The 25,308-nt window shown below is 54.1% G+C and overlaps 1 long non-coding RNA gene across 2 annotated transcripts in view; it reads right to left on the bottom strand.

Annotated features, from left to right (window-relative positions):
- Positions 1-25,308, bottom strand: part of LOC147573118 (uncharacterized) — a 66,436-nt gene that overhangs the window by 29,799 nt on the left and 11,329 nt on the right. The gene's annotated exons all lie outside the window — the stretch shown is intronic.

The following is a 25,308-nucleotide window of genomic DNA, read 5'->3' as shown; positions in this document are numbered from 1 at the left end:
ATGTACATCACAGGGGTTTTTAGTCTAGTCACAGAGTTGTGCGACCATCGCCACTGTCAGTTTCACAACACCTTCAACGCCCCCAAAAAGAAACCCTTTAACTGTCACCTCCCTATCCCTTACCCCTGCTGGCTCCAGCCTTAGCAACCACTAATCTGACTTTCCGTCTCTATGCATTTACCTATTCTGGTCATTTCTTACAAATGGAGTCATGCAATTTGGGTGCTGGTCCCAGAAGGGGCTGGGGGACCTGGGTGGGTAAAACAGTATAGCGCCCACCACAGGGCCCTGCCTGCCCGCTCCAATGTCCCGGGGCTGTAGGATTCTCCCCTCGGACCTCCACGCTGCAGCCCAGGCCTCCAGGGAAGGGTCTGACTGGGCTGAGAGCGCAGAAGAGCCCAGAATTCCAGGCCTGCCACGCGGGCCTTTGCCCCACCAGGTTCTAACGCAGCCGGGGCACTGGCCTGTGTGCAGAAGGCCACATGGGCACACAGGGGGCGAGTTAAAAAGCCACCCCCATCCGGGGGAGCACCTAGTCACGGTATGATCTGGACGAGTGACTCAGTGTCTCTGTTTTCTCATCTGTGAAGGAGGAGGAATAATCGAACCTCCCCCTAAGTGGTGACCGAACACATATAAAACGCTCGGCACAACGTGCGGCCCACGGCAAGTGACACACACGTGTTCCTCGTCGTCACTGTCATGGCTGGTATTCCTATGGTCCCCGGAGCAGCCTGGGAGGCGGGTAGTCTCCCCCCTGCCCCCCTGCAGGGGAGGAAAGTGAGGGAGAGCTCTGTGTTCTGGGGAAGCCAAGAATCATCAGACGGTAACTTTCTGGAAACTGCCTTCAGGCGCCGAGAACAACCCAGGCTGGTGATCGGGTCACATCTGTTGCCTATCACCGAGGGGGAGGCCCCACGCTTGTGCCCGCTGCACGGTGGTCTTGTGGTCGCCAAGGAAAACACAACCCCGTCAAGCGCCGGATGGAACAACGCTCCGTGTGCCTGGAGGAGGGACAAGACGCAGCTTCAGCAGCAGGCTTTGGTCCCCCGCGGCCTGGGAGGCCCTCGCGGCAGCCGATGGAGGGCCTGTGGGCCGCACACACCCTCCCTGTGTCACAGAGTGAAGGATCCTGTGCCCTCCCCACAGGGGACAGATATAGCGGCCGGGGTGGCCAGGTGCCGTGTGACGTCCGCATGCGCTTGGGCAGGACAAGGAACGCACGTGGGGTTTGAAACGGGGAAAGCATCCCCCACGAGGCAACAGGCTGGCGCGGGCTGAGCGGGCTCCTCCCGGCCTGGTAAGGAGGTGATCCAGGCCCAAGCCCTGCACGCGACCATCCTGAACCCAGGCCACCGCCCTGGGAGGTAGGTATTGCCACCTCCCTTTCAGACTCGCAAAATCTGAAGCTCAGAGAGGCTTACGAGCGACGTGCCCGGGGCCACGCAGCAGCTAAGTGGACGTCAGACCAGGCATCCCTGACTCCAAGCCAAGCAGCATCCCCTCTACCCGCTCCGTGGGCTGAAGGGCAACTTCACCAAGGGACTTTTGGCAAATAGGCGACAAAGGCCGGCAAATCCTTCACTCCCATCTGCTGACATGTCTGTTGTCAGCCGCAAACATCTGTGTGTTTCTGCTGCCATCCGGCTGGCTCCCGCCGGTCTCTGCCGTCTGTCGGACAAGGGTGGGCTCCCAAGCCGGACCTCCGTGCTTCTAAGCTGACGGGCCACCCACGGCCCACATTATCGCGGGTCTCGGTGGGCAGGCGGCCCTGGTGAGCGTGTGACCATCTGTGATAGTAAGAGATGGGCACACACTCAGCGTGTACCGGGGTTTCCCAAGGGGGAAACTGAGGCCCGGGGCGGGGGCTGGGGGGGGGAGCCCCCTGCTCTAGGCTGCCCAGAGAGCTAGAGCTGGGCTACAAGGGGGACTAGGGTGCTTGCTGCTCGTTTGCTTTACTTTAATAGCTTTATGGGCATGTAATTCACAGACCACACCGGCCTCCCATTTACAGGCTCTGCGGTCTATTCACAGCGCCGTGTCTCTGTCACCAGGGTCAACCGCAGACCATTGGCATCCCTCTTCCCCCAAATCCATACCCGTGAGCAGTTGCCCCGACTCCGGTTTTCCCCGAATTCCCCCTCCCCCGCCCCGGCAACCACGAGCTAATTTCCGTCTTCGTGGATTCGCCTATTCTGAACGCGCCGTGTACACGGAATGGCACAGCACACGATCTGCAGCGATCAGCTTCTTTCCCTTAGCACCACGACTGCAAGGCCCCCCCACCCTTGTTGTGGCAGGAATAAGCCCTCCATTCCTCCGTAAGGCTGAACGACGCTCCCCCGTATGGACAGACCACACACTATCTATCCACGCGTCTGCGACCAATCCTGTGGTTGCACTGGTGTTGGGTGCTTTCTTGTTAACCCCTGTGGACCGACAGCTTCCTACGGGTCAGCCTGACCACGTGCGGTGCGGACAGACCACACAGCCCTCCAGGAGGCAAAGCTGTTCCCGTGTCACAATCATGGAAACTCAGAAGAGCCACAGGCCCGGCTCAAGTATCCGAGTCAGAGCTACCCCCCTCCCCCAGAGGTCTCAAACTGGAGCCCTGGGGGCCAACACGGGATGCGTGGTTTGCTTTGGCCTGAAAAGCATTTCACAGTTGTTTGATGAGCTGCCCACATTTGAAACTTGGCAGTTGTCGTGTTTTTTAAAAAAAAAAACAACTTTCTAAGCGTCTTTTGAAACAAAAAATAGAAATCATGAGATCTGGCCACACGGACCCTGCTTCTCCCCTTCTAGGAGGCTGGGGACAGCTGCTGAAGACTAACGCCACCCCCTTTGGACAAGCCCGTGCTCTCTCCTACCCACCCCCCACCCCAGTTCACCTGCTGGGTTAGGGTGCCTACCCAACACGGTTTGCCCAAGACCATCCCAGTATTCTAAATTTTATTTTATTCTTTTAGCACCGCCCCAGGTTTTTTTTTTTTTTTCAGTTTATTTATTTTGAGAGAGAGAGCGTGCGTGTGTGAGCGTGCGTGAGACGGGGAGGGGCAGAGAGAGGGAGAGAGAGGAGCCCAAGTAGGCTCGGCGCTGTCCGTGCAGAGCCCGACACAGGGCTCAGTCTCACAACTGTGAGATCATGACCGGAGCCGAAATCAGGAGTCGGACACTTAAACCGGCTGAGCCACCCAGGCGCCCCAACTCTGTCCTAGTTTTAAACTGAAGGTCCAGGACCCGGGAAACCCCTTCGGTCCCAGGCAAACTGGTGACGGTCGGTCACCCTGCTGGGCCCGGGGGCCTCATCACCCGCTGTCCCTTTTCCCCTAGCATCTTGCACTACAGAACCTCACCCCTGCTTTTGTGGGGTTGCTGCTGTTCTTGGCCACGGTCTGTAACCATTTCTCATTCCGCCCACATCCTCCAGGGCTAACACCAGCCCCCGCTTCCCACGGGTCCTTGGCGAGATGAGAAAAAGGAAGAGTCTGAATTCTTTGCTAACCTGGACTCACGTTGCGAACATCCTTCCTTTTCTGAAACAGCTCAAGGGCGGGGGGGGGGGGGGGGGCGGGGGTAATGGGCTGGTGAGATTTTTTAACGTGTTCATTACTAAAAACAAAAAGTTAGCAAACTCATGGCCACCTGCAAAAACTTGCTTTTTAAAAAAATTTTTTTAAGTTTATTTATGTAGTTGGAGAGAGACAGAGGCAGTGTGAGCGGGGGAGGGGGAGAGAGAGAGGGAGAAGAGAGAGAATCCCAAGCAGGCTCTGCACTGTCAGCACAGAACCCGACACGGGGCTCAAACTCATGAAACCCTGAGACCGTGACCTGAGCTCAAACCGAGAGTTGGATGCTTAACTGACTGAGCCCCCCAGGTGCCCCTCAAAAATTTTCTTAATAACCTTCGTATTTTAATAGACTCTCAGAGTCTGTGAAGGTGGTTCAGCATGTTCCCGGGACACTCACATGCACTTCCTGTATCATTAACGCCTTCCGGGGCACTGGCCACAGGTAATGAACCAACACAAATACGTTCTTATCAACGGCAGTCTGTGCTTTCTTTGGAGTTCCTTTGTTTTTCCTAATGTCCTTTTTCTTTTCCAGGATCCCAGTCAGGACCCCACATTATGTGTAGCCATCACGAGTCCCTAGGCTCCTCTGGGCTGGGGACAGTTTCCCTGGTTGGATCCCCTTGACGGTTTTGAGAAGTATTTGTCCCGTACTTTGTAGAATGTCCGTCCATGGGGATTTGTCTGATGTTTTCCTTGCGATCAGAACAGGGTTGTGCGTTTGGGGAAGGAGACCACAGCAAACAAGGGCCATTTTGTCACAGTCGTATAAAGGGTATATGCCTTTGGGGCGCCCGGGTGGCTCAGTCGGTTGGGCGTCCGACTTCGGCTCAGGTTATGCTCTCACGGTCTGTGGGTTCGAGCCCCGTGTTGGGCTCTGTGCTGACAGCTCTGAGCCTGGAACCTGCTTCAGATTCTGTGTCTCTCTCTCTGTCTCTCTTTGTTCCTCCCCTGCTCGCACTCTCTCCCATTCTCAAAAATAAAGGAAGATTAAAAAAAAAAATTTTTTTTTTTAATTTAAAGGGTAGATGCGTTCAAGATGACCGATCACCGCTGGTGTTAACCTTCTCACCAGGCTGATGGAGGCAAATTATTTGGAATTCTGCACGGGAGATTTGCCCCTCTCCCAGTTAAGGAAAAAAAAAAACAACAACCAGTTATCAGCAAAGCCCCAAATTCTTGGCTCCCAAGGCTGCAGACTCCAGCCAGCTAAACGGGGTCTGCCAGAGGAGAGAGAGCCCCCTCTGTGCACCAGGCCTGCGTGAGGCATTTTCATTTCCCACATGAGGCTGCTTGCTGGCAGAATGGGGCCCGGCCTCCTCCACTTACTAGATGAGGCTCAGAGAGGGGACCGCAGAGCCGCGGGGCCACAGGGGGGCAGCTGTCCCGTTTGAACACACCGGCTTCCCACCCGTCTCTTTGCAGGCTGTGCTTGCTAAAGCCACCTGCGGGCGAGCAGGAAGAAACCCAGGCCACGGAAGGGGGGCCATTATACCAGCCTGGGTCCTCTGCCCTCTGTTCATGGGGCACCACGGGTGCCCACGTGTGTGCACCTTCAGAGGCCTCCCCCCCTACCGCTCCGGAAACTCCAGTTAGGAAATTAAAAAGGTCAAGAGAGGAGCTGCAGGACGCCCCGCCTGAAGGCGCCACCTGGCACCGTCCCTCCCCCTCCCCTTTATACAGGGCTTGGTGGCATAATGGGTACCCACCCGCAGGGAAAAGCCCCTGCATTTCATTCAGGGAGGCTTGACTGCTCCCTGGATCATGCCCCGAGGCTCATCGCCATCATCCCCCTGCCCCCCTAGCAGAGCAGGGCTGAGCATCGGTGAAACCAGAAAGGCTTACTCCTAAGGGGGGACCTGGGGGTCCTGAACCCCACTCTTGATCTCCAAGTGTTCCCTGGCAGAGCACCAGAATGGGAGAACCCTCAGGTTGTAATGTGCCCCTTGGGAGACTCGGGCTCCCAGGCCCTCGGGGGGGGGTCGTTCTTTGTAAAACGGGGTGAGAGCTGGCCCCCTGCGGACTGCCCAGTCCTGCGTTCCCTTCCCTCCATCCCACTCCGGGGCCGGCGGGCCCAGCAACCCCGCCCCCGCGCCCGCCTCCTGTGACAGCAGCGCCCCCTTCTGGCCGGGTGCGTCCTGGCCCCCGTGGCGCATGCCTTGCTCTCTGCTTCCCCCTGCAGGTCATTCGGGGAAGGGCAGGTCCGTTGAAAATCACCCCGAGAGAGACCAGAGCCCAGTTTTCCAGATTTGGGGCACTCCCGGCTTCAGACCTGGGCTCTTCCACCTACTAATGGAAACTTAAGTGTGCCCCTGACCCCATCAAAACTTAACCCGATGCTCTGTCATTTGTAAAATGCATATGACATATTTTTTATATCTTTATTTTGGGTTGAGGCATAAAACCCTTACAGAAATAAAGACACGAATCTTACTTAAGTCCTGGCTCAACGGACCCTCATAAAGAAAACACACTGGGGGGGGGCGGGGTGCCTGGGTGCTCAACTGGTTAAGCGTCTGACTCTTGATTTCGGCTCAGGTCATGATCTCATGGTTGTGAGACTGAGCCCCATGTCACGGTCCCTTGCTGACAGCGCGGAGCCTACCTGGGATTGCCTCTCTCTGCCCGTCCCCCCGCGCGCGCTCTCTTTCTCTCTCTCAAGATAAATAAATAAACATCAAATAAAAGAAAACACACTCGGGAACTACCCAGGGCAAGAACCGAAACACTGTCAGCATCCCAGAAAACCCCATCCTTCTCATCCCCAATCACTGCCGCCTTGCTTCGTCCCCCCCACATGCAGCCACCAGCCTAAATCCCAACACTGCCTGCCAGGTGTATTAACACTAACACCCCCCAACCCCCTGCAGGATTGTGATGAGGACCGGATACAGGAAATGTGAGCCACAAACCATTGAGCGTGTACGAAAGCGCCCCATGCGTGGCTCCCTTTCTGTCCCACGCTCCCCACGCCCCGGTCAGCAGGGGCAGAGTCCCTCCCTCAGGGCTGTTTTTCTAGCCCACGCTGAGCGCGACAGAACGGCCGGCTGAATGGCCAGTGAGCAGAACATCTGTGCCTCTCTGGGCTAACATCTGCCCAAGAAATGACTGCCCCGGAGCCCGGTCCAGTCTGCATCCTCAATGCTGCCATTTCCACCCGCCCAGCCCTGGGTCCCTGCCCGGGCTAGCCTCTCTCTCTCTCTCTCTCTCTCTCTCTCTCTCTCTCTCTCTCGGATTCCTGCCTCATCCTCCAAATGGCCCCCAGGCTCCGCTTCCATCTGCCCTCGGAACTGCAGCCAAGGTTCTTTTTCTAAAACAACAGATCTCATGAGCCATTCCACTGCCCACAACACTCCAAGGCTCCCCAGCACCCTAAAGATAAAGTCACGCCCTGCCCAGCATTCAAAATATTTCACTTCACATCTGTTTGAATGGCTATGAGGGAGAGAGAGAGACAGAGATAACAAGCATTGACAACGATGTGGAGAAAAGGGGACCCCCTTGCACCATCGGTGGGAATGCAGACTGGTGCAGCTGCTGTGTTAAACAGTATGGAGGTTCCTCAAAAAATTAAACACAGAACTACCCTAGGGTCCGGCGATTCTACTGCTGGGTGTTTATCCCAAGACACGAAATCACTCCCTTGGAAAGATATCTGCGCCCCCAGGTTCACAGCGACATTATTCCAATGGCCAAGACACGGAAACAGCCTCAGTGTCCGTCAGCAGACGACTGGATAAAGAAGATGTGTATATGCAATGCAATACCATTTGGCCATTAAAAAAGAAGGAAGCCCTACCATTTGTGACGACACGAGGGCTTTATGCTCAGGGACACAAGTCAGACAGAGAAAGACAAACGCGGTATGATCTCATATGCGGAATCTAAAAAAGCTGAACTTGTAGACGCAGAGAACAGGTCGGCGGTTGTGAGAAGCGGGGGTAGGGCTAGGGAGCGGAAGGGGTGAAGGTGGTCCACAGGTAGAAACTTCCAGTTACGAGACGGGTAAGTCCCGGGCATGTCGCGTACAGCATGGCCACTGCGGTTAACAATACCGTGTCGTATATTTGAAAGTTGCCAAGCGTTGGGGCGCCTGGGTGGCGCAGTCGGTTAAGCGTCTGACTTCAGCCGGGTCACGATCTCGCGGTCCGGGAGTTCGAGCCCCGCGTCAGGCTCTGGGCTGATGGCTCGGAGCCTGGAGCCTGTTTCCGATTCTGTGTCTCCCTCTCTCTCTGCCCCTACCCCGTTCATGCTCTGTCTCTCTCTGTCGCAAAAATAAATAAACGTTGAAAAAAAAAAATTAAAAAAAAAAATTTTTAAAAAAAAGAAAGTTGCCAAGCGTAGATCTTAAGGGTTCTCATCGCGAGAAAAATCAGTTGTAACTCTGTGTGGTGAAGGACGTTAACTAGAGTTACTGTGGCGATCGTTTTACAATGTAGACCTATCTCGGGGCACCTGGTGACTCAGCTGGTTAAGCCTTTGACTTCAACTCGGGGCACCATCTTACAGTTTGTGAGTTCGAGCCCCACTTTGGGCTCTGTGCTGTCAGCACAGAGCCTGCTTCAGATCCTCGGAACCGCCCCCCCCCCCCCCCCCGCTGCCCCTCTACCCCTCTCCGAAAAATAAATAGATATTAAAATATATATACAGGGGCACCTGGGAGGCTCAGTCGGTTGAGCGTCCGACTTCGGCTCAGGTCATGATCTCACGGTCCGTGAGTTCGAGCCCCGCATCAGGCTCTGTGCTGACAGCTCGGAGCCTGGAGCATGCTTTGGGAGTCTGTGTCTCCCTCTCTCTCTACCCCTCCCCCACTCTCTCTCTCTCTCTCAAAAATGAATAAATATTTAAAAAATTAATATTTATATACGTATATCAAATCATTATGTCAGACAACGAAAATTACTACCGTGTCAGGCCAATTATATCTCCGTAAAACTGGAGAGAAAAATCTTGTAGTGCAAGGCCCTGTCCTGTCTCTAATCCAATCATTTACCGTTTTCTTTTCCATCCTCGCTTCCTGCATGCTAAATTCGCTCTGTACCCCCTCCTCCCGTGTGATTCCTGCATCTGGGCCTTTGCACCTGCTGTTCCTGCTGCCTGAAAGACCTCACCTTTGCCTCTGTCCACAACTCGTCTTCCAGGGCGCAGGCGAAAAGACCTCTCCTCCCCACTCCTTGCGCTGCCCAGAGAAGAGTGGGTCCCTCCTTCAACTTGTCCTTCAAGCCTCTGCCCAGTCTCCGCCTCCTCCGGGAAGCCATTCCTGACTACCCCCACGCCCCCAGAATCCTTCCTTTAGTCTCGGCACTTGTGCACGCTGGGTTGGGATATACTGGGGGTATGCTGGGTGGGGATGTACCGGGTTATTTTTGGTCTCTCTGCCTTTGGGGACCGTGAGCTCTGTGAGGTCAGGGGCCGTGTCTGAGCACGCGGGTGTCTCCCACACCTTCCCAGGGCCTGGCATAGAGCAAGAAAATCAGTTGGGGGTTGGTGCGTGGACAAAGGAACAAATGAACGGTTGAACGCACGAATCTGGATGAGGGAGCCAGGGCTTGGGAGCACAGGAACGGCGACTGAGCGCCACTGAGAGGGGCCTCTTGGCCTCGTGGGACGTGGAAAGGGCTTGGCTCCTTTCACCCGATCGGAGCCTCGGTTTCTCCAGATGCCAACTTGGGATAATAGTAATACACTTCCCAGGTGGTTGTGAGGACTGAAGGGGGTCACATCGTTGGTTCTACCTGCCAAGCTGTCACCGCCTGGACCCGAGCGCCTGATGTGGGGGCTCAGGACGGGATACGAGGAAAGAGTGTCTAGGGCACATTGCGTCTGAGGTCATCCAAGGTCACCCAGCCCGGAGGCCTGCGCTCCCTGTCCTCAATCCTCCAGGCCCCTTGCCTAACACCGGCACCAGGCTCTTCCTCTAGCCGAGCACCCGGGTTTTGCCTGGATCTGGCGTGAGCTTTTCTCACCCCCCAGACTTCCCAGGGCTGCCCGCATCCTGTCCCATCCATCGGTGTCACAGCCATCTGGCCCCAGGTCCCCCCCCACTCCCCCATCCCCCCACCCCCTACCTCCCCATCCCACACCCTACACACCCCCCTCCTGACAGCAACTGGGCAGGGGCAGGTCCCAGGAGCCAAGGAGACCCCCACACACCCCGCTGTTAATAGGCAACCCCTTCCCCGCAGACAAGTTGACAGAGCCCTTTCGTGGGCATTGTCTTCAGGGGGCGTCACAGCCACCCAGGAAATGCAAACTCGAGGCCTGTTTTCACAGCAGCAATGACAGCCGACATCTACTGAGCACTTAATGTATGTCAGACCCTCTGCCAAGAGCCCGCCCCTCCTCTGCTAATTTAATCTTTATATAAAAAAAAAAAAAAAAACAAAAAACAAAGCAAGATCCCCAGGAGGTTGGTTCTATTCTCCCACCTTCTAGGTGGGAAGACTGAGGCTCAGGGAGATGCCGTGACTTGCGCACGGTCTCGCGCGGGCAAGCGGCAGACCTGGGATCCACACCCAGACTGAACGACTCTGCAGCCCATGTCTCGGTCCACCGGACACGGCCCCCGGTGGAGGCACAGGGAAGGCGGAGGGACATAAAGACCGAGGCTTGGAGGGATTCTAGACCAGAGAGGCGGTCACGGGAAGCTCTGAGAGATGCTCCAGAGGGTGTCAGGGGGCAGAGATGCCCGAGGAGGTGTGCTTAGCAGGGGAGGCAGCCCGAGTAAAGGCTTGAAAGTGGGGGGCTGAGTCAATGTCAGTGTCACGTCCGAGAGGGAAAGTGTCTGAGAGACTGAGAAAGACACCCAGAAACACGCACGTGCGCGCGCGCGCATACACACACACACACAGTGCGAGCGTGAGACCTGTCTATGTGATCGGGGCACGCGTTAGCATGACTGTGTGTGCACAGACACATACGTGCGTGTGCACATGTGTCAGTGTGTGAATACCGTCAGGAAAGATGCAACATTTTGAAACAGGCAAAATAGACAACCGGCGCCTTCTCGGTGCGTCGTTTGTGGTTATCGCGGCCTCTCTCAACTTTAAGGCATCTTACAACTCTTACGTTGTAGCAAGCCAATGGTAAGGCAGATTGTGCCCGGATACACTTTACTGCCCTGTGGGTAAGGACCAGCTTTGCCCCTGTTTGTACATCCCCGGCAGCGGTCCTGATCGCCCACGTGTGTGTGCTTTTTAATTCTCCTTGAGGTCGGTCGTTACGTCGTATTAGTTCCCTCATTAATGGAGGCATTAAAGAAAATCTTTGACACACGCTCAAGGATCTTATGTTTGCACGGGAGTGGTGGGTTTCCCTTTGCAAAAAGCGGATCCTTTGATTATGCTCATGTGCCCGCCCTCTCAGGGGCTGCAAAGCTGCGTACAAGCCACCCCCTGCCCTCGCGCCCCTCACCGCCTCTGGCCTGTCCAGCTGACCGCACACAACATCCCCCTTGGGCGCGGACGCCAATTGTGACGTTTGGCAGCACTCTCCGCGTGCCCAGCTCTGGACCGAGCTACTTAAATGTCTGAGCTATTTATTAATTTTTTTTTTCAACGTTTTTTATTTATTTTTGGGACAGAGAGAGACAGAGCATGAACGGGGGAGGGGCAGAGAGAGAGGGAGACACAGAATCCGAAACAGGCTCCAGGCTCCGAGCCATCAGCCCAGAGCCTGACGCGGGGCTCGAACTCACGGACCGCGAGATCGTGACCTGGCTGAAGTCGGACGCTTAACCGACTGCGCCACCCAGGCGCCCCGTGTCTGAGCTATTTAAACATCATCCCATGCTCCTGTGGGGCAGGCGGTCTTACTACCCCCGCTTGACAGGTGGGGAAACTGAGGCTCAGAGCCTGTGAGAGAGCTAGAGAGGAAGTGGTGAGGCCAGGCTTTGCAGCTCAGCAGCCTGACTTCTGCGTGTGCAGTTTCCTCCACTGTCTACAGGCAAGAGGGTTTGTGGGACCCTCCTCCCCCTCAGACCTGGTGCAGGCAGAAATTAAGTCCGGTTGTGAAGGATCCTGTTTGCGTGTCGTGATTTTCCCGTCAACCTCTGGGAACCGGGCACCTGGGATCGTCCCGGGTGGGACCGAGGGGCGCACTGTGATGCCGGTGTGTGCCCACCTCCTCTCCAGCCCGACTTCCTCTCAGACTCCATCCCAGAGCAGGGCCCAGCGCATCCTACTCGCCCCGGGGCTGCCACGGGCTGAGCGCCAGCACTGGCCCGGAGCAGCTGGGGGACGCTGTCCCTCTGCAGGTCCGCAGGGACACAGCCACTCCGAGTACGATGACCGTGTGCCAGTGCCACCCGGGTACTTCACACACCACTCCGTGTCCTCACCATCGTTAGGCAGGTCCTGCCTCACTGGCATTGGACAGAGGAGAGGACCGAGCCTCAGAGAGGTTAAGCAACTCACCGAAGGTCAACAGGGCAGAGCTGCAGTTTGAACTGAGCTCAGCGTGTCTCCTAGTCCCGGGACAGAGTCGGGCTGCCTTCCCCCGGCTTGCAGGGGCGGCAGTCCTTCTTATCCTGGCCAGAGCCCAGAGGGGACTGCAAGCAGTCGGCAACAGTGGATACTGGTCCCTCGGCCCCCACCCGCTCCCTGCCCAGGGACACAGGCAGTGCTTTCACGGGGAGCTGGAGGTGGCCCCCTGCTCCAAGACCAGTCTGGGGACACCGGGACTTCCCGATCAGCTGCGACCGGAGCATTCTGCTGCAGGGATGCTCCTCCCTACCTCGGCCTCTGTTCCCCCAACACCGGGATCCTGCTCCCGCCGCTGTGCACAAAGCTAGCTCATGTGCTACCCTACGGGGTGCGAGGTTAGAAAGAGCCGCCCCCCTCTGCTTCCTGTCTCAGCAAGTGGCACTTCCACCCACACGTGTGCACAAGCCAGAGAGCGAGGAGGCCTCCTTACCACCTCCCTCTGCTCCCCTCCCCCACCTCCAAACCCTCCCAGTGGCAGAGACTGCCGGCTGAGCCCCAGCCTCCGCCGTCCCTTCTCCCGGAGTGATAGAACCTCTCATGTGGAGCTGGGTAGGGCCACTCAGAATTAAACTACATTTCCCAGCCTCTCTTGTAGCTAGGCAGGTGTCCTCAAGCGATTAAATTCTGCCAAACGGGGATGTGAGCAGAAGAGAGGCACGCAACTCCCCGGGAGGTCCTCCCCCTTCCCTGCTCTCCCTTCTGCTTTCCCTTCCCACTCGTCATAGTGCAGGACATGGTGTGATCCATTTGGACCACAAGAGCAAAGGCAGTAGCATGGGAATGGCAGGGCAACAAGGTAGAAGGAGCCCGGGGCCTTAACGCCCTGGACCAGCCAAACCAGAACGAGAACACTTACACCAGGACTATACGAAAGAGGGGACATAGAGTTCTATCTTGTTTAAACCAGCACTTTGGGTCTCTGAAGTGGCAGGTGAATCTAGGTGCCAACGAATAGAATGACCAGGTTCTGTGCGTTTTATCTCCCAATTACCACCCACGTTCATCTTCTTCTTTCAAATCTCCACCAACTTCACCGCAAAGGCATGGCCCCCTCACTCCCCTCCCTTTCTGAGCTCCAGCCTCATGGGCCTTCTGTCAATTGCTTACATATATCACGCTCGCACCTGCCACAGGACCTTAACACATGCTGCTGCCTGGAACACTTCTTCCTCCTCTCGTCATCTAACCATTTCCCACTTTTCCTTCAGATCTCAGCATGACCACCACTTCTTCCTCAGTGACTGAGGACTCAGGGAAGTCCTCAGTGACTGCCCTGACTAGGGCAGAGCCCTTGTGACACCCCCCCCACCCCCGATAGCATCATGAATTCCTACATAACATGTGCCACAGTTACAATTAAAAATCCCATGAGGTCCCCTCAATTTTGCTGGGAATCTAAAACTGCTCTAAAACAACAGTCTTAGGAGAGTTAACAAAACCAAAAATTCCATGAGAGCATCTAGAAATCTATCTTCAAAATGCACTGCCCAAAGTATGAAATTATGCATGCACCAGGCCTTTGTTGCTGCACTGCTAGAAACAGCAGAAAACTGGAAACCAGACATCCACTGAGAGGGAACTGGTTGAATAAACCGTGGACTGCCACATAGGAGAGCACTCTACAGCTGTGACAAGGAGCAGGGAAGTTTTTCTGCCACTGCCCTGGAGTGATCTTCGGGATGTGGGATTCATGTGAGAAAATAAAAAAACAAAATCCACGGGACAGAAGTGTGTTCGCCATCTTCTGAATATGTGCGTGGGGTATATACACCCTTGCTTCTTTTTTCAAAAAATACACAATGGAAGAATAAAGCATAAACGAACAAAAATGGTCACCTGTGGAGGGGGGAGGCAAAGAGTAAAGGGAAGGGGAGTGGAAGTTAGTCCTCCCCGAGTGTACCTTGTTCCTTATTTTATACATGTAAACAGCTTACAAGAGTGTAAAGCAAAGACAAGAAAGGAATCCCTTAAAATAAATTAAAAAAAAAAAAAAAAACGAGTAAACCTGGCTGAAAGTCAACTTGGCAACCACACTAAAAAGGATGATTGGAAGCGATTTTAAAATTTTTTTTTTCAACATTTATTTATTTTTGGGACAGAGAGAGACAGAGCATGAACGGGGGAGGGGCAGAGAGAGAGGGAGACACAGAATCCGAAACAGGCTCCAGGCTCTGAGCCATCAGCCCAGAGCCCGACGCGGGGCTCGAACTCACGGACCGCGAGATCGTGACCTGGCTGAAGTCGGACGCTTAACCGACTGCACCACCCAGGCGCCCCTGGAAGCGATTTTAAAACAGCACTTTGGTTGTACATCCCTAATGGGCTTTATCCTAAGGACCAGAGAACCACAAAGAAACAGAACCACAAGGCAATCTTCAACTGCCCTCCATCATTTTATAGGTAGTGATTATAGTGGTATCATTATGTTGAAACTATTAGCTTTATAATATAGGCTGAAGAGAAAAAGAGATACAAAGGCAGAATCGAAGGAGTTAAATGACAACCCTGTCATCTTGAAGGTGAATGAGTTCTCACTTCCTCCTGCTTGAAGCCCCGACTCCGTGAAAACCCAGCGGCAGTGAGCACCCCTGAATGTCCAGACTGTGGTCCCTAATTCCCAGTGATCACCCAAAGGAACAGGACTCCCATGAGAAACAGCTGATTCCAGGTACAAAGTGTGTAAGATGATCCTAGGAGGGCCATATGTTATGTTCATTTTACAGATAAGGAAAGCGACTGCCAGGGAGATTCAGCGAGCTGCCCAAGGTCATGCAACGGGTAGGGGGCTGTATGAGGATCTGAACTGGAGTTCATGCCCTTAACCATCTTCTCAGTTGCCTCTTCATTAATGTTGGATGTTCAGCATCAAAGTAAAAAAGGAAAATGAGGATAACAGCCCCAAGCTTGGCAGAGGCCAGTCGGGGAGGGGGGAGGGGGGGAGGAGGAGGAGGAGCGTTCAGAACCACGGACAGCACCCCCAATCAGTATCCCCCTCATGGGTTCAGCTGTGCCTATACCCAGGGTGCTCAGGCTTGATCAGGGACTGGCTGGGAGGTGCAGACCCAGGTGTCATTATGCCAGCCTTTCTACTGGCCGCTTGTCACACCCTCCTGATGTGCTTGGGGCCAACCAGGCTCTCTCCAAGACCACCACCTTAAGAGCAGGGATCACCACTGAATTCCTCACGGTGCCCAGAGAAGAGGCATTCTCACTGCCCAGATGGGGAAACTGAGGCTCAGAGAGGCACTACGCTGACTGAGGTCAGGCCACTGGGAAGCAGCTGATTCTGGTCATTCCCCTTGCCCACCCCGCTTTCCTCTTGTTGGCTCTTTGGAAGGCTGAGAGTGGGGTGCTGGTGGCCCATGCTGAGCGTGAATCACCCTCATCTCGTGTGTGTGTGTGTGTGTGTGTGTGTGTGTTTGAGATTTCCCCAGCTGCAGCTGTGAGCTGGGGAGAGGAGTCTGGGCACATGAGCTCCAGGCAAGGAGGCTGCTCTTCCCAGCAAAAAAGGAGCAGTGAGCCTGGCATGACTCCCGCCCTCCTCATCCATACAGCACCTGACCAAGTCTACCTCCAGAATATTCCTGGGCACTGTTCTGTCTTCACCCTGACCCAGGCCACCATCAGCCCTCTCTCTGAGAAGCCGGCAGATTGTAGATATGCTTTGAAGGTGGGATTGACAACACCTTCAGGAGATGCACAAATGAATATATTTAGCTGCTGCCAACGTCAACGTGCCTCCGGTTTTCTGCCCAGACCTAATTTTCTTTCTTTGCAGACAACCACTGAAGTGGAAATCCCAGGCTCTCCACAAGGCCTGGAGGCTGGGCCAAACCCTCCCCTCAAACATCCCCTACCCCACCCATCCCCCACCCCACCCCCCACTTCTGCTGGAGGCCATTAAAGAGGCAGCAAATCAATCAAGGACTCCACACTGTGTGCAATGATCAAAACGCGAGGAAATAAAGAGGAGAGAATCATTATAGCTTAAAAGGGATTTAGGAGATCTACCAGCCAAAAGCAATGTAGGACTTTGTCTCCCAGGGTGAACCAAGCACCCATCAAAATACACTCAGGAAACAATGACAGGAAGGTGGGATTTTCGAGGATATTAAGGGATCACGAACTTCGGGTAGGTGTGAGAAGGTAATTCCATGAAAAGGTGGTTACTGAAGGGAGAGTCCTTATCTTCTAGAGATACGTTCTGAAGGATTTATGGATGAAATGACCTAACGATATGATTTAGGACAGGATAAGCCAGCAGCCGTGGGGAGGGCCCCGTACCCTCCCCAGGCCGGCAAGTGGGCGGGGCTGGCCCCGAATCAAGATCATCTAGAGGAAGCTGCACCTGAAAAGAAAAAAAAGAAAGAAAAGAAAGAAACGTGGAGGAAGTTGCACCTTTCCCAGAAGACCTACTTCACATGATTGCAGTCAACGCCCTGTGTCAGGAACGGGGCCAGCCTGCGGTTTACCGGTGGCGGAGGAGAACACGGCGGGACCCGCCCACTGGCCCACTGTGTGGTGACACTTGTTGATTTTTATACTATAATCCTCTGTACTTTTGTGAGTGTGGTGGGGGGAGTGGGTAATGAGGGTTTGGGTTACCCTGTGTGGTTCAAACCCTGCCTCTGACACTTCTGTGACCTGGGCGAGTCACAGTGCCACTCAGTGCCTCAGTTTCCCCATCTGTCAAGCAGGGGATGATAATGTCAGCCTGACGGGGCCGTTGTGAGCCACAGGAGTCCACACTGAGAACAGAGCCTAGCATGTCACCCGTGAAAAAGAAATCCTAGCTCTGATCACTGCTACGAGGTAGCATTTGAGCGTTTACGCGGTATTTTTTACTTTTCATGTGTCTGAGCCGATCTGGACCCCACCTCTGTGGAGGAGGACACAGGACAGCCTGAAGGGTTTTTTTTTTTAATCTATTTTTTTAATGATTCGAACTCACGACCCATGAGATCATGAGCTGAGCCGAAGGCGGACCCTCACCGACTGAGCCACCCAGGCTCCCTCAACCTGAGGGCTTTTTCAACAGATGGGGATGTAATTCATATACCATGCAATTCGCTCATTTCAAGCACACACCGCTGTGGACTTCAGTGCATTCACGTAGCGAGCACCACAATCAGTTTTGGAATATTACCCCACATCAGGGCACTGCTCCAAGGTAGGGTGGTGAGTCTGAGCCCTCTTCTGACTTCTCTCATGGCAGAAGGGGCGGGCTGTGAGGACCACGACCTCAGGAGCTTCTGGGGGAACTGCCAGCGGGCAGGGCCTGGGGTGTTCTTTAGGGACCCCGGGGAACTGTCCGCTGGCCCGGCTTAGAGATACGTCGCATGTACAGCAATCACGTGAGCTGTATCTTTAGAGAAAGGTGCCCACAGACCCCAGTGCGGCTTTCTCGAGATCAGTGATAACCTGCCACAATTTCCCAAGAGGGAGGGAGAGAGAACCTCTACCTACATAGGGGGGGTTCGAGCTGCTACGAGGCCCATTGAGGGGCATTTAATGACAGGCCCCTGGAAGAAGGGCAGTGAGGGAGGAGTCGCACGGCTCTGGGGTGTCTGACTGAGCCACTGGGGAGCTGGTAGCGACATTTACCACCATGGGAAAGTGGGACAGTGAAGGGAGGGGTAGGAAAGGGACAGAAGAATCTGTAACTCCTGCCATCATAAAACTGTCCTGCGGGGGCACCTGGGTGGCTCAGCCGGTTAAGCACGGGACTCCTGATTTCTGCTCAGGTCATGATTTCACGGTTCATGGGCTCGAGCCCCGAGTAGGGCTCCACACATGGGATTCTCTCTCTCTCTCTCTCTCTCTCTCTCTCTGCCCCTCCCGGTTCACAAGCACACACTCTCTCTCTTTCTCAAAATAAATACATAACCATTAAACATACACACACACACACACACACACACACACACACACACACACACACCCAAAACTGTCCTGAGGCTCTGATGGGGTTTGACAGGCCTTTGGGATGCGACCGAGCTGAGTTCAAATCCTGACTCCTGCCTTCTGAGTCACGTGGCCTGGAGAAGCCTCGCTGGCTGCCTGGGTCTCCTGATCTGCAAAATGCAACAGCTGTGAGGCTCTGGGGGGCTCAGACCCGGCAGGTGGAAGGAGGTCCACGCTGTGGCCTTCACCCTGAGCACTAGCTCCCCTCTCTGGTTCAGCTCCTGGGGAAATCTCACCCGAGGGAACACCTGTAATGGGGGAAGGGGTGATGCTGGAAAGACCCTGGGAAAGGACTGACACAGGGCACTGCAGGTGAGGGGCTTTCCATGCTCAAGTGGAAGGGAGATTCTGGTGGCTGAGAGGAGAGAAACCTGCCACACCTCCAGGGTCACGGTGACGATAGTCTCCACTCTCCCCTCCCCCCACCTCTGCTTGGCCCCCATCACATCACTGTTCCAGTAGTGACCCCTCTCTGAAATCTCTCATACAATTACCTTATTAACTTGCATGTGCCCTGCCTCCTTCTCTAGGATGTCAGCTCTTCCTGTGGCGACCTGTCCCCAGGACTTGGCATGTGCTTCCCGAATGGCTGAAGGGACACTCCCCGCGTGGGGCTGGGCTAAGCAGGACAGGGGCTTCCTGGGAAGGAGCCCCGGGTTCCCAAGGAAGACTGGGGATGGCAGCGGGCTCTCAGCCCAGAAGGCAGGTGAGGTTCCCTGCCCAGCGAGGGTCACCCAGCAGCTTCCAGGAGGGACGGCAGGGTGGGGCTCAAAGGTCTCCTCCCCAGGGCACCAAGTGCTGGGATTCTGGGAGGGAGAAGGGTGTTGGCTCCTGGAATATGTTTTCCATGGGGACAGGGTCAGCACCCCTTGTCCCCAGGCCCCTGGCTCTGGGGGGACTCCTGTCTGTTTGGTGACTGGTGGGCGGCCAGGGACTCCGGGCTTATTAGACCTTGTTCCTGACAAGGGGCTGCTCCTGGCTGGCCTGGCCCCTGCTTAGGCAGGACCAGGCCTCAGCCTGGGTCTGCCTGCTCTTCTCGCCGCAGAGCCAGTCCCCACCCGGCCAGGGGTGGGGGTAGCTCTTTGCTCAAAACCCTCTGAACTCCTCATCCTTCCATCCCTGCCTCAGTCCCAGGGGCTCAGGGGCTGTAGGAGCCTCCTTCCTGTTCTCTCAGCCCCTTTGATCTGTTTTCCATGTGGCAGAACAGCACGGCCATGTTCTAAAATTTGACTGGAGTCCCACCCCAGGGATGCCAAATCCTTGAACGTCCTGGCATTTCTCTGAGGGTAAAAGTTCAGCCACCCTCCCCTCAGCCCCGACCCTCCCACCCTGGTCTCTGTGCTATGGTGTCTCACATGCTCCCCTCTACGTTTTCCTTGACCACTGGGCCTTTGCACATGCGGTTTCCTCTGCCTGGTCCGTTGTTGATTCTCAGCTTGCAGATCAGGCCTCAAATGTCACTTCTTCTTCTTTTAATGTTTTAATTATTTTTGAGAGAGACACAGACAGACAGAGGGAGATTGGGGGAGGGGCACAGAGAGAGGGAGACACAGAATCCGAAGCAGGCTCCAGGCTCTGAGCTGTCAGCACAGAGCCCGACGCGGGGCTGGAACTCACAAACCGCGAGATCATGACCTGAGCCGAAGTCGGACGCTTAACCGACTGAGCCACCCAGGGGCCCCTCAAATGTCATTTCCTCCAGGAGACCTTCTCAGACCCCCGACCAGGTCACATCCCCCTGCTACACACTCGAGGGGCACCGTATTTGCCTTCAGGGACTGTATGGGGTAATTATATAACTATTTGTTTAACATCTGCCTCCCCTTAGACCTCGAGTGCCTGGGGCGTGGGAACCCTCTCTACCCAGCTTCCCTCAGGACCGCACCTGGTATCTCAAAGTTTAGGGACTGGGAAGACAGGTTCATTCCTTCACGCACTCGTGCGTTTGCTTCCAGTAAGCGCTTACTGAGAATCCACTGTGGCCGGGCTACAAAGTTGGCAGAGACCTGACCCCAGCCCTGTGGGGCCCACAGAGCGGGGACGCAGGGAGGGCTTCCTCCTGAGAGTCTTAGACAGTGGGCAGGGGGTCTGAAAGGCTGGGGAGGGGACCACTTGCTCGGCAACAGCCCATGCAAAGATCTGGAGACCGGGAAAGACACGCACGGTTGTGGGTATGTGGGGCTGCGATGCAGGGAGGGAGGAAGGGGGCAGAGAAAACAAGGACAGACGGAAAGGCTGAGGCCCCAGGAGTCAGAGCAGAAACTCAGGGCCTAGGGCCACCTTCCTGCCTCAGCAGCTCACTTCCCTCTGGCCTCCCAGCCCGGCAGCTCAGGGCCCGCAGGAGACATGCTCGCTGGCTCCAGCCCCTTCCCTCGGGGGCCCCTAGCAGCAGGGACAGGGCCTGGCTGGGGCCCAGGGCAGTGTGCGCGGGTTTTCCTCAGTGCATCAGCAAGCAGGGAGCCCTGAGGGGCACCAGCTCTGCTCAGAAACGATCCTCATTTTCGGGCACACCCCAGTCGGCCAGGGCTCTCACCGAGTGCTCAGGCCGCCCGTGGACCAAGCCCAAGCTACAGATGGAGAAAGTGGGGCTTGGGGAGGTGTGGGGGGTCTCAGAGCTGGGATGGGGCACAGTCAGGCCTGAACCCACAGCCCGCGTGGCTTCGAGCGCAGAACAACGCTCTCTCAGGAGCCGGTTCCGTGTGGGGCAGTCTGGTCCCAGGCAAATCCCCTCCCCTGAGTCACACGGGGCGTGTTGGGGCTCAAGGTGATCACAACAGCTTCAGTGCTTCTAGGTCCGGCTCTGAGCGTTCTGTGCACACGAAGGCACGGACCTCACCATACCCCAGAGGCGGGTACTATGGTCAGCCCATTGGCCCATTCCAGAATCACAGGCATTTCCTGACAGGACAGGCACACTGCCTGAAATCGCAGCGTTTGTAGAGACCCTGAGGAGCCTGCCGGCTCTGGATCGCCCTGAACAGGAAGGAGCAGCTAGCTGGCTGGGCACAGAAGGTTCTGGGGCTTGGAAGGTGGGTTGTGCTATAGGAACGTGCCCTCTACCCATCTCTCATCTCACACGTGGAGGCCAGCAGGCCAGTTCCATCTTGACTCCTGGCACCATCTTCCCTTCTGGAAGCTTCTTCCTGCCTGGAGGGAGATCCGAGGGGGCAGAGTCCCGTCCCTGTGCCCCGGTATCCCAACCACAGCCTCATCCCCAAGCACAGGGTCTCAATCCCTGCAGGGTACCTTCTCAGCTCTCCCTGATTACGTTATGTTCTTGTCACTATAGTGCTAAATTGTAATGACCCCATATGAATGAAATATGATATCACTATACAGGACTATTCTATTATCCTGGTAACTTTGGCAGGGAGGTCTCTCGGACCCTACCGTCTAGTAATATTGCCATCTGGGACTTAAAATTTCCCCGAAGTTAGTAGTTTTTATTTTCCACCTGTTTATAAAAGCTGCTCATGAACCTGAACTGTTTTTTGGGAACAGCACCCACACTGCGGGGTTGTGAGGACGATCGGATGACTGGGCCGGCGATCGGCGGGGGGGGGGGGGGGGGGTGGGGTGGGGATGTCGGCGCTCAACCAACGCCAGGTTCCGTTTCTCTAGCTCGGCAGCACCATGTTTGCGTATGTTCCAAATTATTCTTTAAAATCAAGAAATCAAACAGAATAAGGCCTATCCATGTGTGGTGATGGGAAGTGAGTTCTGAGATATATTTTCAAGTAAGAAGCGCAAAGAACAGCATGCATAGAAGATCACCATCTGTATTTTTAAAAACGGGGATATCTCATCCATGCAACTCAAGAGCAGAAAACAAACATCTCATTTAAAAATGGGCAGGGGGATCTGAGTAGACATTTTTCCAAAGAAGACATACAGATGGCCAAGTACGTGAATGTACTTGCCAAGTACGTGTACAAGGTACGTGACAAGGGGCTCAGTGTCACGGATCGCCAGGAAAACGCAAATCAAAACCAAGACGAGGTGCTACCTCACACATGTACAAGGGCCATTAAAAAACAAACAAGGGGCGCCTGGGTGGCTCAGTCGGTTGGGCGTCCAACTTCGGCTCAGGTTGTGATCTCACGGTTCGTGAGTTCGAGCCCCGCGTCGGGCTCTGTGCTGACAGCTCAGAGCCTGGAGCCTGTTTCGGATGCTGGGTCTCCTCTCTCTCTCTCTGCCCTTCCCCCACACGCGCTCTGTCTCTCTCTGCCTCTCAAAAATAAAAAAAACTAATAAAAAAAATTAAAAACCAAAAAACAAACCAAAGAGGAAACCAGTGTCGGCGAAGATGCGGAGAAAAGGGAAGGAACCCTTGCGCGCTGCTGGTGGGAATGTAAATTGGTGCAGTTCTCAAAAAGTAAATAAATAAAAATAGAACTACCATATGATCAGTAATTCCACTTCTGGGTATAGATCCAGGAAATGACATCACCGTCGCTAAACGATATGGATTCACTGCAGCACTATTTCCAACAGCCAAGACATGGAAACGACCTACGTGTCCATCGATGGATGAATGGATAAAGAAAATACGGTGGATACGTATACAGCGGAATCCCATCCGGCCATAAAGAGAGAAGGAAATGCTGCCATTTTCAACAGCGTGGATGGAACTCTGAGGGCTTCCCGCGAAGCGAAATCAGTCAGACAGAAAGTTAAATGTTGTGTGATCTCATTTACATGCGGAATCTGAAAAAGCCGCATCATGGAAAGAGAACAGGTTGGTGGTGGTCAGGCACCAGGGCGAGGGATGGGGCCGGGGGTGGACACGGTGAAGGCGGTCAAAAGGTTCAAATCCCCAGTTACAAGAGAAGTCAGTCCTGGGGCTGTCGCATACAGCGTGGCGACGACAGTTAATAATACTGTATTGTGTACGTGAAAGTTGCTGAGAGAGTAGATCTTAAACGTTCTCATCACAAGAAAAGCACCTCTGTAACTCTGTGCGGTGACCGATATTAAGGCCACTTACTGTGGTGATCTTTTTGCAATATATGCAAATATCGAATTATTATGTTGTATACCTGAAGTTAATATGCTGACTATGTCTCAAAAAGATAAATAAATAAAAAGGAGCAGGGCCCCGGGCAGCTCAGCTGGTTAAGGATCTGCCTCTTGGTTCGGCTCAGGTCATGATCATGCTGTATGTGAGTTCGAGCCCCATGTAGGGCTCTGTGCCGACAGCATGGGGCCTGCTTTGGATTCTCTCTCTCCCTCTTTAGCTGCCCATCCCCAACTCGTGTTCTCTCTCTGTCTCTCTCAAAATAAATAAACGTAAAATATATATACCAAAAGAATGGGGACATATCTAATCTGTCCATCCACTCATCCATCTGTCTCCTGTGTTCACACAGGATATGTCTGGAAGGGTGCACAGGTGACATAAAATGTACCCCTGGACCCCCACCCCTCACGCTTTTCTCTCTCTTGTCACTCTCCCTAGAACGTACATGGCATACTATACATTTTACCTCCTTATTTGTCGTCTGTCTCTTCCAGAGAAGAGCCCCATGAGGGCAGGGGTGTTTGTCCGCCATGTTGGCCGCTGTGACCCCTGAGCCAGAGTGGCGCTGTCCCAGGGGGTAACCAGCAGGCACAGGCGACGACTGAGCACTTGCAATGGGGCTGCTTGGGACAGAGATGTGACATGAGTCAAATACACACTGGGTTTTGAAGGCTCCGTGTGTGCTATGACTCAACTGTGTCTCCCTCCAAAACTCATATGCTCAAGCCCTGATGCTCACTTGGTCAGAAAGTGACTGTATTTGAATTTTTTTAATGTTTTTTTATTTTTGACAGAGAGAGAGAGCGCGTGCGAGCACAAGCGGGAGAGGGGCGGAGAGAGAGGGAGACACAGATTCGGAAGCAGGCTCCAGGCTCAGAGCTGTCAGCACAGAGCCCGACGCGGGGCTTGAACTCACGAACTGTGAGATCACGACCTGAGCCAAAGTCAGGCACTTAACGGACTGAGCCACCCAGGCGCACCTGAATGTGACTGTATGTGGACACAGGGCCTTTAAAGAGGTGATGAAGATAAAATGAGGCAGTTAAGAGGGGCCCTAATATGATGTGACTGGCGTCCTTATAAGAGGAGATTAGAAAACAGGGACATAGGCACAGAGACAACACAACGTAAGGACTCGGCCAGAAGCAGACCATCTACAAGCCAAGGAGAGAAGCCTCAGGACAAACCAGTTCCTCCCACGCTTTGGTCTTGAACTTCCCGCCTCCAGAGCTGTGAGCAAGTACATTTCAGGTCTGTAAGCCACCCAGCCTGTGGGACTTTGTTATGCAGCCCCCGCAGGCTAGTCCAGGATGAGAAAACAATGTAAGCTATCTCATTAATAATTCTTAAATTGGTTCCACATCCTGGGTTTGGATATAGTAAACTAAAGAAACATATTATAAAAATTAATTTCACCGGTTTCTTTCTACTTTTTTTTTTCAAACGCACCTCCTTGAAAAGTTAAAATTTCACCTGAGGCTCTCATTTGAGGCTCGTTATCATATTCCTATCGGACCTCACAGCCTAGCACGGTGTCTGGAACATAGTAGGCACTCAACAAACATCTGATGGATGAATGAATGAGATCGCTGGCTTTGGGAAATGACTGGAGGTCAGAAGGGAGGGAGCCTGGCTCGTCCCTTTGGTTAAGTATCTTGTTAAAAAAAAAAAGATCTAAATTAAAACATGATAATATACTCCTTGCGATGACTTAATATATTACAACATAAGTGACATTAACACTCATGCACTTAAAAGATGCCCCTCATGGGTATAGACATAATAGCCAGCCAGCAGGTGCTTCGGATGGAGTGCCGGAGAGTTGTGATTCAGAGGGCAGGGGCATCCCTCCCCATACCCAGCCTCAGGGGGGGAAGCAGACCCCAGAGTCCGTGCACAAGCCCCTTCCCCAGGATGAACAAAACACAGGTGGGGCCCAGGTATAGTCCTCAGGGTCAATGACCTAAGTACCACCCATCCCAAACTCCCTCCGATCCTCCTGTCTGCTTCTGGGGTTTGCTTTGTCCATCTGTAAAATGGGCACATTCGGCTCACACCGTTAAAAAATAAAAAAAATTTCTTATTATGGAAAATTTCAAACATTGGCAAAGGCATAGGAAATAGAAAGGGAGCCTCTAAACACCACACTTACCCTCAACGACCGTCAACTCGTGGCCAATCATTTTGTTTGACATATACACCCCCTCTCCACCTGATTTTTTTTTAAGTTTTGTATTTATTTAAGTAATCTCTACATCCCAGGTGGGGC

Source organism: Puma concolor, chromosome E3, assembly GCF_028749965.1.
Source record: "Puma concolor isolate L17-30 chromosome E3, mPumCon1.1.hap2, whole genome shotgun sequence".
In the NCBI taxonomy this organism is placed as follows: domain Eukaryota; kingdom Metazoa; phylum Chordata; class Mammalia; order Carnivora; family Felidae; genus Puma; species Puma concolor.
Note: the sequence above shows the minus strand (reverse complement) of the source record. Positions and strands in the feature narration are given on the sequence as shown.